At 32.7% G+C, this 13,883-nt stretch overlaps 1 long non-coding RNA gene across 1 annotated transcript; it reads right to left on the bottom strand.

Moving 5' to 3' along the window:
• Window positions 1–1,597: 1,597 nt before the first annotated feature.
• LOC114075171 lies at window positions 1,598–13,801 on the bottom strand. The gene is made up of 3 exons (XR_003575574.1): window positions 13,585–13,801; window positions 3,586–3,718; window positions 1,598–1,880 (listed from the first exon to the last, which is right to left on the bottom strand). It is a non-coding gene; the product is annotated as an uncharacterized LOC114075171 (long non-coding RNA).
• Window positions 13,802–13,883: the final 82 nt, after the last annotated feature.

Here is a 13,883-nt window from a genome sequence, read left to right as displayed (position 1 = left end):
TAATTATATTAGTTGTAATATATTAATATAACATTTTTAGAAAAACATCACGTAAATCAATTTTTTAGGTCTTAACAAATCTTTAATTTCTAATTATCTTTAGACCTATAAAAATCATTAGTATGTTGTAAAAACAAAAATTTATTCTACATTTGCTTCATAGATATTTTTGGTTTAACGAAAATTTTATACTATGTAGAAAATAAATCTATAAGAAGTGTAAGATCTCATTAAAATAGACTAATTATTAATCTATATTCAAAAAAATTAAGAAAAAACTGTGGTTGAAAATGTGGATCCATATTATGTCACAATTAGGATTAACATGACATTTAGGAAAATATATTTGGTTGTTTGGTCATTACAAATCTATTACCACTTTCTTGATATCATAATATAGAAACATACACTCTAGAATCTTTATGAATTGAGAAATTTACCCTTGGTCGTCCTCAACTTGGTTCTTCTATATAATAGAAATAAAATAATTAATATAAACAAATATTACTTAAAATAAATTATCATGTCACTTATCATATTAATTGTAATATATTAATATAACTTTTCTAGACAAACATTCTGTAAATTAATTTTTAAGGCCTTAACAAATCATTAATTTAGAATTACCATTTGACCTATAAAAATCAATAGTATGTTCAAAAAATAAAAATTTATCCTACACTTATTTAATATATATTTCTTGGTTTGGTGGAAATTACACCATATAAAAAATAAATAGACAATATCTCATTAAATAGACTAATAAAATTAGTCTATATTAAAAAAAAGTTTTATTGAAAATGTGAATCCATATTAAATATCACATCATTAGGATAGACACGGTATTTATAAAAATATATTTGATTGTTTTGTCATTACAAATCTATTACAACTTTCTTGATATCATGACATAGAAACATTCAAGAATCTTTATGATTTGACAAATTTTCCCTTGATCGTCCTTAACTTGGCTCTTCTATATAATAATAAAATAATACTAGATAGGCATGGCCGTGCCATCACGTTCGATTTTGCAACCTTTTTTTGGTTACAAGTTTGAGGTATATAATTGTAACCGCATTATACTATTTATTTGGTATATTTTTGGTCAATTAGAAACAATCCTCTCAGTTCAAGATCAAAACAAGCAGCAGAGAAAAAGACTATACATGATGGGTTCAAGTATAAATTGATGAATTGTATCAGGCTATTTGGTACCCTAAACTCGAGTAATGGTCTACTTTGGGAGAGAAGGGGTCAGCTATTGTGCTAGAATACAAAAATAATATAAAAATACAAACTTTTGACATAATCAAGTATTACAAAGCATAAACCACTTATAATTACTATTAGGCATTTTATTTAAAAATAAGTTTAAGTTGTTTCAAGAATGCTTCTTTACCTGCAAGTCATCAAAACTTTGACCATATTTTAGATTAAAATATGTAAATTACTGAGTAAAGACAACTCCATAAGTGCTCAACTATTATACCATCATTTTGGAACTTAATGAAAATAAGGCTATTAATAGGATAATCATGTATGATGCTAGAATTACAACGATTAGATAAAGTAAGTCTTAGCAACACAACATGCATTAGGCAATGGTTACCATTAAATCATTGAGTTCACTGGAAAATGCATCACATCACTGGTAGAGTTGCATAAGAACAGGGGCATACGTTTGGAAATAATGTCAGTGCCTTCTACGAGGGACAGTTAAAAGTAATATAGTCCCAAAGAAAGTATATCCTTAAGTGAATGAAAACTTCTTTGTATAAAAGTAAATACTTACATAGATAAGATTTTCATACTCCCAAGTCCCAACAAATTTTACCTAGCACAAGAAAGTACCATTCTTCTTTGATAGTGTCATGTTTCTGCATATTGACACAACTATACTTCATAAACTTCATGATGTTTACACTTCAAATTTCCAATATTTAACGATAACATTGTACACATCTAGAATCTTATTGTTTACATGCATTTAACAACAAAGTTCTTTAAGTTGTGCAAAATTTAATGATGTCACTTGGTTACAAAATGACACATTCTTTACATCTATAAGAGCTTCATATTGTTCACATGACATTGTTGTAAAGAGAAGTTTTCATATCCATGAAGGGTCATCTATTTATGAGCTACTTTCAAACTAAAAATAAAAATAGTAATCTATATATAAAATAGATATAATTACAGGTTTACATATGTAACACAATTACAGTCTTGTGATTAGTTTCGCTATCTTCTTCTTTTTTAAAGAAGTATGATAGAAGTATTGGAGATTGTTTCTTTGTTTAGATCACCTCATTCTTCCTTGTCACAATGTATCTAAGATAGGAAAATCTCAACAATTCATCAAATATGAAATCTCACACACTATACATTTTATTTTTCAAGAATGAGTGAATTGTTATTGATAAATATAAGAAATGGAAAAATTGAATGGCAACTTAGAAACATGAAAAAATATGGACTAATAATTTAGTGGTAAAATAGTAAGTGTACGCAACTCATTGCTGTTTAATATGTACTCTTTGTTTGTACACTATAATACTTAAGCTCTACTATAGTACCTAGAATACTATTAGATGCTCCACTTTCATGACACCCAGGCAAAACGTTCAGGTTTCATTATACTTAAAAATATGATACTTAGTAATTATCTTTTGAAGATCTTATCACCCACCTTCTGATAAAAAGTAATCTATCATGTCATATATCATATGAACTATCTCTAGCTTGCACCTTCATTTTCGTCAAGTCAACCACCATTAAATTCGACAATTTAATCATGATAACTTAAATAACTAAAGATCCAAAGTATGATGAAGACTGAAGTTTGAGGGAGGGCGTAGGAAATAGGGGAAAACTTAAAAAAGAGATGCCGACACTGGTTCGTTGCTTATAAAATTAATTGATTTTAGTCCTGTAGTTTGTGAAAACTGTGTTTTGCTTGTCATTGAAATTTTAGATCCATTGGAATAGTTCAACCTGAAGGAAATTTATTGTCTATCAAAGTATATAAAGCAATAACTGACGTAATATTATTCTTGGGAGAAATCTGAATGTCTGGGGAGTTAGAAGATATGATCGAATATTCATAGCATTGTCAATTTCGGTGTCCAAGCCACCTTACACTAACCTAGACAATGAACTTGTTTGAGTATCTGGTTACTCTACTCACCAACTTTAAGCAAATAGGGGGAAAAATACCTATAGTGTTTAGATCTAGCTCCACCGGAATTTGAACCTTCCAAAAGCACTATGTTATTTAATTTTGTGACATATAAAAATAGCTTCTTATATTTTCAAGAAAGAAAAAATGAAAGGAAGTACTCACTTTTATTAACTAACACATACACATACCAAAAAAAAAAACTAAAATAGAGTATTGAAATATAAGAAGATCGATAACACTTATTTTCAGAGATTGAAGTTCAATTCATCCCACAATGAACTGAATTCACATGAACTACAAAAAATCGGAGCAAGAGACAAGAAAGAAATAACTCTACATATGCAATATTAGTTGATACAATACAAACACAAAAGAAAAAACAAAATTCAAATGCACCTCACCATAAATAATAGATCAGTCTGATGCAACGATGGAGAAACAATTAAGGCACTCTCCGAAGTGAGGCACAAAATGATTGCAGAAGATGAATATTCAAGATTGAGATGTTTGTCAAACATATCTTTTGAGTTGAACCTGCAATTACACATAGCACAAAGGAAAAATGATTATAATAGAAGGTGTTAAAGGAAAGCTCAAAATTAGCTAATTCCAAAGAAAAAAAAATCTGCCAAGCATTTAAAAGACAGCTGAATTCCTCCAAAAGAAATCTTGTGTCAAAAGCAGGTACTTTGCTTCTTTAAATCTACCACTATGTTAAGTTGTTAATTCCATGGACTTAATAGGGGAGCTTATCGATCGGTTTGATCCGTCTTGTGAATTACCGATTCGGTTTATCAGTTTGTTAACACCTTAAACTGATAATCAAACCAGTAAGATATTCATTATCCTGCTCATCACATAATCTAGCTAAGGAATTTGTTTCCTCTCCAAATAGTATCAAAATTCTTCAAGCATTCAAGTGAGTTCGTGAAGACGAACTATGATCTTTAAAGCACCCAAACAAAGAGTATTTCATGGATAATCCATAGAACAAAACAACTATTTGAGTGAAATAACAGGTACATGTATACATGTCAGAGTAATCATTATTTGTGTCATAGCAAAACAAGAAATGACATGAAGCTGGACTATTTTCTTCTTCTTGTGAACCTCTCGTGTGCTCATGTTTTTTTCCTCTTGGAAACAATTTGAAATACTCCATAATGTCTATCTGGTAGTGGTATTACTTTTCAATATCTAGACAATTAACTATCCTTCTAACGTGCACATAATATATCTACTTCTTGATAAAAATATTAGGTCCCTCAAAATTGAGAGCTTAAGGAGTTTGTCATAAAAAAAGAAAGATTAATGTGTACACCAAACTATATTTTTTTACCATGATTAGTAGTAGTAGAAGATAAGGTGAGAATCAGTATTAGTCAACAATAGTTACATATTCTATCTTAGTAGCCAGCATGAAAGACACAAGAGACTGATTTAAAAACAATGAAAAAACAAATTCAATAGACAAATAAAGTCTCTGTACGTTAGAAAATGGTTATAAGTTATGAGTGCTATATAGAAATATCATTGTCATTCTTCATTCATAATCAAAGAAGTATCTTTATTAAAATGTTGCACTAAGTTTAGATTTAAGAATCAAAGTTAATCAATTGTGCCACAATCTTATTAACCCGTATATGTATCGACACTTCCCTATAGAAAATAGGTCTATTATTCATTTCTTATAGTAAATATCCTTCACTGTTCAGTCAATCTTTAGTCTTTACATCAAACTAGAAGACAATCATAAGCCGATCAACTATCCATTGTTACTGTAGACATTGAAATTTTGTGGGACTCTACAAGATGCGTTCAATTCGAATTGGGACTCTAAAAATTGTGTTCAACTCAAATAAGAATTCTTAGAGACTACTCAACCCTAAACCCTAGTTTATGCCTATATAAAGGATACTAAATTTCCTTAAAAGACATCTCAAAAATTCCATAAAGAGATCAAGATCTCGAAATTCCATAAAGAGATCAAGATCTCGAATACTCCACAAATTGATGGATTATTCATATAGAGAGGTAAAAATCTAAATCATATTAGTTCGAGAAATACGCCACTAACGGCCCTCGAATCATGGATAAATCTTAGGAGAGTAGAATCAAGGGATCAACAGAATTGTGCCTGCAATCTATCTTGATCAATAAAATCATGTTTCTTCATATTTTATTTGTGATTTTAATTTATTTTCTGTCACTTCAAAATATGTCGCAAACAAATTGGCACGCCCAGTGGGACCAAATCTGCCCTTCATCTCTTTTCTCTTAAATCAAATCTAAAAAATTTGAAGCTGCAAAGGTGGAAGAATGAGTACTTCAAGCCTCGTCTTTGAGTTTCACAAGTCTACCCTCCGTCAAGCCTTGAAGAAGGGGGCATTTGTAGACATTGAAATTTTGTGGAAATCTACAAGATGTGTTCAATTCAAGTTGTGACTTCACAAATTGTGTTCAACTCAAATAAGAATTCTTGGAGGCTACCCAACCCTAAACCCTAGTTTATGCCTATATAAAGGGTACTAAATTTCCTTAAAATCCATCTCAAAAATTCCATAAAGAGATCAAGATCTCAAAGTTCCTTAAAGAGATCAAGATCTCGAATACTCCACAAATTGATGAATTATTCATATAGAGAGGTCAAAATCTAAATCATCCTAGTTCGAGAAATACGCCACTAACGGCCTTCGAATCATGGATAAATCTTAGGAGAGTAGAATTAAGGGATCAACAGAATTGTACCTGCAATCTATCTTGATCAATAAAATCATGTTTCTTCATATTTTATTTGTGATTTTAATTTATTTTCTATCACTTTAAAATTTGTCGCAAACAGTTATTAAGGATACTCATTTTAAAAATTAAAGCTAATTTTGAAATGAAAGCATGATAGTACCTATTGCCATTGTTAGAAAAGCGGCAAGAAAATCTGCCACTGCACTTGAATTTGTCTTGTATAGTGTCCAAGCTCTTTATGTNTATGACACCGAATAAGAGGGGCAATCTATTTTTATGCGATAAAGATAAAAAAGAAAGAGTAGTCCATCACTACTACCAATCGAACACTTTTTCCTAGACAAAAGTTCAAGATTCAAAGGACATCTACACAATGAGAAGAAGATAAAAAGAAGTAATTCAATGAAGGAAAATAGAGATGAAGTAATTTAAGTAATTCAATGAAGGAAAATAGAGATGACGTAATTTACAGTATACCGATATGAATTTTGAGGTCTTGGAAGGCTTCATGCCTGTCGCACTTCTACAAAACTCATGCTTATCTACGATCACCACTTCCGTAAGCATATCTGAAGGAATGTCATCAGTGTGTATCTTCTCAACCTCAAATAATTTCTCTTCTAGGGCCATTCTAATCCAATGATATTTTCTACTAATATGCTTGGACTTCGAATGAAAGGTAGAGTGCTTGGTGAGATAAACAACACTTTGATTATCACAAAATAAGACAAATCTTGATTGTTCAAAATCAAGATCTTTGATAAACTCCTTCATTCGAAGAAATTCCTTGGCACCTTCAGTAATGGCAATATATTCGGCTTTTGTGGTAGATAGAGTTATAAACTTCTGAAGTCTTGATTGCCAAGAAATAGCTCCCCCTCCAAAAGTGATCAAATAGCCAAGTAGATTATGAATTGTCAAGATTTCCTCCCAAACCAGAGTCCGTGTAGCATACTAGATCAGACTTGCCACTACCAAATCACAACTCCATATCTGACGTACCCTTCAAATATTGTTGTATCCATTTCACTGCACCCCAGTGTTCTTTTCCAAGATTGGAAAGAAATCTGCTAACGGTACCAACAACATGTGCAATATCTGGTCTAGTGCAAATCATAGTATACATCAAACTACCAACCGCGGAAGAATATGGAGTACTCGACATCTCATTCTTCTTATCATTAGTCGATGGACTTTGAGTCGTACTCAACTTAAAGTGTTAAGCAAGAGGTGCACTAACCACTTTTGTCTCTGTCATGTTGAAACTCTTGAGTACTTTCTCAATATACTTCTTTTGGGATAGAAATAACTTCTTCTTGTGTCTATCTCGATGGATTTGTATGCCTAAGATTTTCTTTGATGGACCCAAGTCCTTCATCGCAAACGAATTGCTTAACTCTTTCTTAAGGACTGCAATTCTAGATTTATTTTTGGCAACAATCAACATATCATCCACATAAAGTAGTAAGATAATAAAAGCATCATCATAGAACTTCTGAAATAATACACAATGATCTGAAGAAGTTTTCGTGTATCCTTGAATTTCAATGATAGATTCAAACTTTAAGTACCACTGCCTTGGAGCTTGTTTCAAGCCATACAAACTCTTTCTCAATTTGCAAACATGGTTTTCTTTCCCATTAACTACAAAACCTTCAAGTTTCTCCATGTAGATCTCCTCTTCTAAATCACCATGAAGAAAGTCAGTCTTGACATCCATCTGCTCAACCTCTAAATCTAGACTTTCGGCTTAGGCTAGAACCATACGAATAGAGGACTTCACAACAGGAGAGAAAATTTCATCAAAGTCAATCCCCAATCTTTGACCAAAACCTTTGACGACTAACCTATCCTTGTATCTAGGTGCAAATGTATGTTGATCTTGCTTTAATCTAAATATCTATTTATTTGTTAAAGCTTTCTTACCTTTTGGTAACTCCACTAGCTCATATGTGACATTCTCGTGAAGTTACTTCATCTCGTCTTCCATGGCTTCTACCCACCTATCTCTATGAGTATCTAGCATGACTTCATGATAACCTTCAGGTTCTCCCATGTCAGTCAAGAGGATATACTCATTAGGAGAATAACGTGTTGAGCTTCGCTTTTCTCTAGTAGATCTTCTACAAGAGGTTTCTGGATCATTCGAAGTGGTTATCTCACCATGAGTTGGTTGATTATTAACCACAACATCATAAGTAGGAACATTTATATATTCTACACTCTGATCATTATTGGATCATTACCTTGGGTTCCCTCATGTGTAGAAGATGTATCAATAATAGGAATTCGATCAACATCAACTAAGCTCTCATCAGTATGAGAATCTAGTTCTCAGTCTTGTCAATATCTTCAATAGTTTGATCTTCAAAGAACACAACATCACGACTTCTAATGAGTTTCTTATCAATTGGATCATAAAAGCGATATCCGAACTCATCTTGACCATAACCAATGAAAATGCATTGCTTAGTTTTAGCATCCAATTTCGACCTCTCATCTTTTGGAACATGCACACAAGCTTTACACCCGAACACATTCAAGTGATCATAAGAAACATCCATATCAAACCAAACTATGTTTGGAACATCACCATCAAAAGAAACAGAAGAAAAATTGATAACATAAGCAACAGTGTTAAGTGCTTCAGCCCAAAAAGAATTTGGAAGTTTAGCCTCTGAAAGCACCCATCTAATTCTCTCAACTAAAGTTCTGTTCATCCTCTCTACCAAACCATTAAATTGAGGAGCCTTTCGAGGACTCTTCTGATGACGAATTCCTTGCGATTTACAGTAGTTATTAAAGGGACAAATATACTCACCACCATTATCAGTGCGAATACATTTTAATTTCTTTCCTATTTATCTGTCAGATAAGGCTTGAAACTATTTAAACACAATGAAAGTAGCAAAGTAAAGTGCACCACCTTTTGACTTAACTTTGAAAGGACCACAAAAATCTGAGTGTACTAGCTCCAATAGCTCAGACTTTCTTGAAGGAGGATGACTGTGAAAGTTTCCCTGCTAAGCAATGAACACATCTTTTCACCTTTGTTTGTTTCATACCAGCAAGCAAATTCTTCTTAGCCAAACAGGTGATCCCCCTCTCGCTCATATGACTAAGCCACTTGTGCCACAATTCTGATAAAGTCTTGCTCTCCACCAAATTTATAGAGTTACCAAGAATCGATCCTTGTGTCACGTATATATTTGAATGTTTCCTTCCTCGAGCTAAAATCGGTGAGCCTTTGGTGAGCTTTCATTTGTCATTGCACAAGTCATTATGATAGCCATCATCATCTAGTTGTCCTACAGAGATAAAAGTTAAGGGAATTTCTGGAGCATGCTTGACATTCTGAAGGACCAACGTTGAACCGTTATTGATTTTCAAACAAACAGTGCCAATACCAAACACCTTAACCTCACCAGCATTACCCATCTTTAACACCTCAGAGTTACCATAAGTATAAGATGAAAAGAAGTCTTTTCTTGGTGTGACATGTGATGTGGCTCCAGAATCTACTATCCAACTTGTATCTTGAGATACATAATTGATGACGTCTTTATCACAAGCGAAGAGAAGGTCATCTTGGAAAACAGCAACAACATTATTTCCATTGTTTTTTTCCTTCTTCCCTTCTTTAAGATCTTGATTCAATTGTTTACAAAAATTTTTAATGTCCTTTCTTTCCACAATGATAACATATAATATTTGGATTCTTGAACTTCGACTTGCTTCTGCTTTTACCTCTACTCCTCGGATCTCTTGTCTTATGTCTCCCTCGGTCTTCTGTATATAGAACATCTGAATGTGAAGATGTTTCTTGAGATTTTATTCTAACCTCTTTATTCAACACACCATTATTTGCATATTCCATAGTCACCTTTCCACTAGTGGCATAATTTGTTAAAGAAACAGAAAGAGTTTCCCAAGAATCCGGTAGAGTATTAAGAAGTCAAAGTCCTTGTATTTCATCATCAAAATTAACACCCATTCCTAATTGCTGATCAAGAATACCCTGAAAATCATTTATATGATCAAGAATAGGATTGCCCTTCTTGTATTTAAAGGTCATCAATTGCTTTAAGAACAACTTGTTATTGCCAGTTTTTGAAGCGTAAAGTGTCTCCAACTTTTCCCACAATGTTCTGGCATGTGTCTCATTCACAATATGTTTGCGAACATTATCTTCAACCCATTGTCTTATATATCCACATACTTGTTGGTGCTCAAATTTTCATCGGTCACATTCTCGGGTTTATGAGCAGAAAAAACCAAAAGATGCATCTTCTTCACGAACAATAGATCTTTCATCTTGCTTTTTCATATGTTGTAGTTTCTTCCGTTTAGACATACCATCTTACTCATATTCCCCTCCATGTAGATAACCTGGCTCTAATACAAGTTTTTATGACGAAAAAATGAAAACGAAAATCTAACAACAAAGAACACCAAGTTTAACGTGGAAACACCCTTCAAACCGAAGGTAATTACCACGGGATCGACAAGATCCGAAATGATTCACTATACCAATAACAGGGTTACAAATATTATTCTAATGGCTACACAACACATGCCAAAAGAGAACAAACAATAGCTACACCAACAAAAGATAAATAGAAAGAAACACCACCCAAACCCAGCTTCTATTCGGGACCTAAAAAAGGATTTTTATGACCTCCAAATACGATCTCCACCATTCAAATCAACCACCAAGATGTCAGAAACACTCAGTTCAAATTTCAGCCCGATCCAACGGTTAGTTAATCAAAAAATACGATCTGAACATTGCTGGTCGGAGAAAAAGACTGCAGCAAAAGAACCCATTTCTTTCTCTATTTTCTCTTGTTGAAAGCTCTCTAAAAAAAATCTCTCTTATGTTCTAAATTCTTTCAAAGAAAATATCAATGAGCAATTAGTTATTCTCTCAAGACCATCCTCTATTTATAGAGTTGTGCTTTTCCTTACAAAGCCAAAACCAATTACAAATAGGATTACAATTCCATTCCTTTTCCTAATAGAAATGAAAACCAAATAAAGAGATTTCAATCCTTTTTCAAGTAGGATTAGGCAATGGGTCTTTGGCTGAAACATGGGCAATAGCCCAATACTTCATTGGTATGTAAGCAAAACATCTTTCTATACCCTCTTATATTGAATTCATCACTGCAAAATTTAGATGAGTTTGCACTTTTGGGCATAAAAGAAGAAAAACTGAATAAACCATTAATTTTCGATTGCATTCTTCAATTTCACTATTTAGAAAAAAAGCAGTAATGAAAATCCAAAGAAGAAAATGAAATTAACTATAGAGAGTTAAGGCAGAACAATAACTATTGCAGACTTGAACTTAACTCATAAAATTGAAAAATATGACAGAATCAAGAGAAAGAATTTGGGAGAAAAAACCAAACTGAATTTGTAGTGTATACAACAAACCACATCCCACAAACATGATCGGGGATCTGGATATGTACACCATGGACAACGCCTCTTCCACTTGCGTCAAAATTTGAATATAAGAATACAGCAATAATTTCTACGCCTTGATCTCAAACTCAGTTATGAATTTTAAAATCTAATGTTTTTAAAAAGTAGACTAGAGAAAATATTGAAACAAAAGCTGACCTAAAAATGCATACCCAGCTGAGAAGATGAAGTAAATGAGCGGGCCTTGAATTCAAGTTTGGAGAAAAGAAACTGTTGAATACTTGTGAAGGAGTGGATGCCTCTCCATTGTTTGGTACAAAGATATGAAAGAATGGATTCTTCTAGAAAGTTGAGAAAAAGTTACATAATTATCTATTTTGTATTTCAAGTAGGATGACAGATTTGCCATATATTTTGTCTTTTCTTTAAGGTAAAATGACAAATTTACCTTGCTCGTCCTAATTCATCGTGCTTCTATATAGTAGTAATAATAAATAATATACTAGATGAAGGGCCCTATGCCAGCACGGGCCAAGTAATTCTATTGGAAATAGTGTGTACGTTTAATTTTAAGCAAAAACTGTATATGTTATCTAGAGACGTGCTTCTTGTCAGTAAAAAAAGGCGGCAAAACATCAGCATCTATACGTTTCAGTCGAATGCAAATGAACAACCACTTAAGATTTACAAGTATTCGGGCAAAATATTATGGACAATTGACAATTGTACTTCATATTCCATTAGAAACTGCATTTGTATGTTCTATACAGAAGATGTAGGAGACACAATATTCATTGCTAATTTGGTATTTATAGGAAAAGGGAGTAAAGAGAGAAATTTGTTGAGGTAGTCGATCATACAATCATACATGCACCAGTCGTTTACAGTCGATGTTTGCCTCTGCAGAAAAATATATGTATTTTGTAAAAGATTAAACATGTAATAGAATATTTTAACAAAAAACTGCAGCATGTTTTATTCGTCTTTGTACTCTTAACTTTCAAAATCAATACGACATTTTCCGTTTGCTCATCTTTAAATCCATCACTTGTAAAAAGTAAAAATCAGTTATAAGGCATCTTATGTACAAAGATCCAGCAACTGTTGTGATGTTTACAAATCCTAAACTTGATATCACTTCCAAGCACAACTAAACATCTAACCAACACATAAAAGTTACCAAAATAGAGGGAGAAAGAGCCGATGATCTGAAGAGAAAGCTTACCAAATTCAACACATAAAAGTTAATGTTGGAGATCAGAAAAAGATATAAAAAGAATGTATTCAACTTCGTTGGTGCAGGTAAAGATGCCTCTTTGCCATCATTTTCGTTAAAAGGCTCAACCATTGTTTACTTATTGAAAACTTAATCGAACCTAGTGACCGGTACTGAGTAAGCGTGGGGCTCCCTAACCTTAGCAATTTAGGAACATTATAGAGTTTCACTTTTGTTATCAATATACGGTAATAACGTTGCAAAAATAACAAGAAGCTACAAAGCAGTTACCATAAATTTGCAACTCTGTAAGTAGAACTCATTATTGGTCTAATTGTGTGATTTGTTTGCTTTCTTTGTTTTCTAGCTTTCTGACATTCAAAATTTCGCATATTCATTTTGCATAGATAATTCTTTCTAACTCTACCAAATTTATGGTATAGCCATAATATCATTTTTAGTTATTAAAAGTAAGAAGCAATCGAAATAAAATAAACCCATCTAACGAATACACCACAGAAGACTAATTAATTTCCTCCTGAGGAGGTTTCATGAATCACTAAATACCACGCAAATTAGTTGCAAACCCCATCACCTTATTCAATTTTACAGAAAAATCCATTATGCAAGAAATTTCTTTTACATGTAAACTTGATAAACTCTAATATTTACTCTGCCAGCAGAAAACAGAGAGAAGAAGCAAAATATAACAAGGCAGAAATTGATTCTCAACCAGTAGATCAGACGGAAGCACGGGAAAAAAATCAAACAGTAAATCTCACTATCGTGAACATGTGCTCAGAAAGAACCCAAAACCCTAAAAATTTAAATTCTATTCACATAGACAAAGATAGATCATGCACAAGAAGCGAAGTTGAAGTATGCACCCTAAGACGTCAAATATTTGTACCTCAAAAATTCAATTTGGACATAAAACAATATAGCAATTAGCATCCACAAGAAAACAAAGTTGGAATAACCTAAAGGGAAAGATTCAACAAAAGAAACAAACCTTCAAATAGAAATCTCACAGCCAGATGCAGAGGAGTTACCAGGAAGAATACCAAAAATTGGCGGTTCCTATGTGAGAAGTAATAAGCACTGTATTAAGCAGTAGAATATTCAATGCCAAGTGTAGCTATACTGGAAAAGACAAAAATACCCCTAGCAGAAGGGGCATGTCGACAAAGAGCAACTAGCTCTAGTCCCTTTTATATATTAGTAACTAGATAGATAAATATTGCCCGTGCCCGAAAAACTTTATATAATGTACATGGTTATTCTCTATTACATTATTTCATTCATTTAAGA

Source organism: Solanum pennellii, chromosome 12 (genome assembly GCF_001406875.1).
Source record: "Solanum pennellii chromosome 12, SPENNV200".
NCBI lineage: Eukaryota > Viridiplantae > Streptophyta > Magnoliopsida > Solanales > Solanaceae > Solanum > Solanum pennellii.
This window is presented reverse-complemented; position numbering and strand designations above follow the sequence as displayed.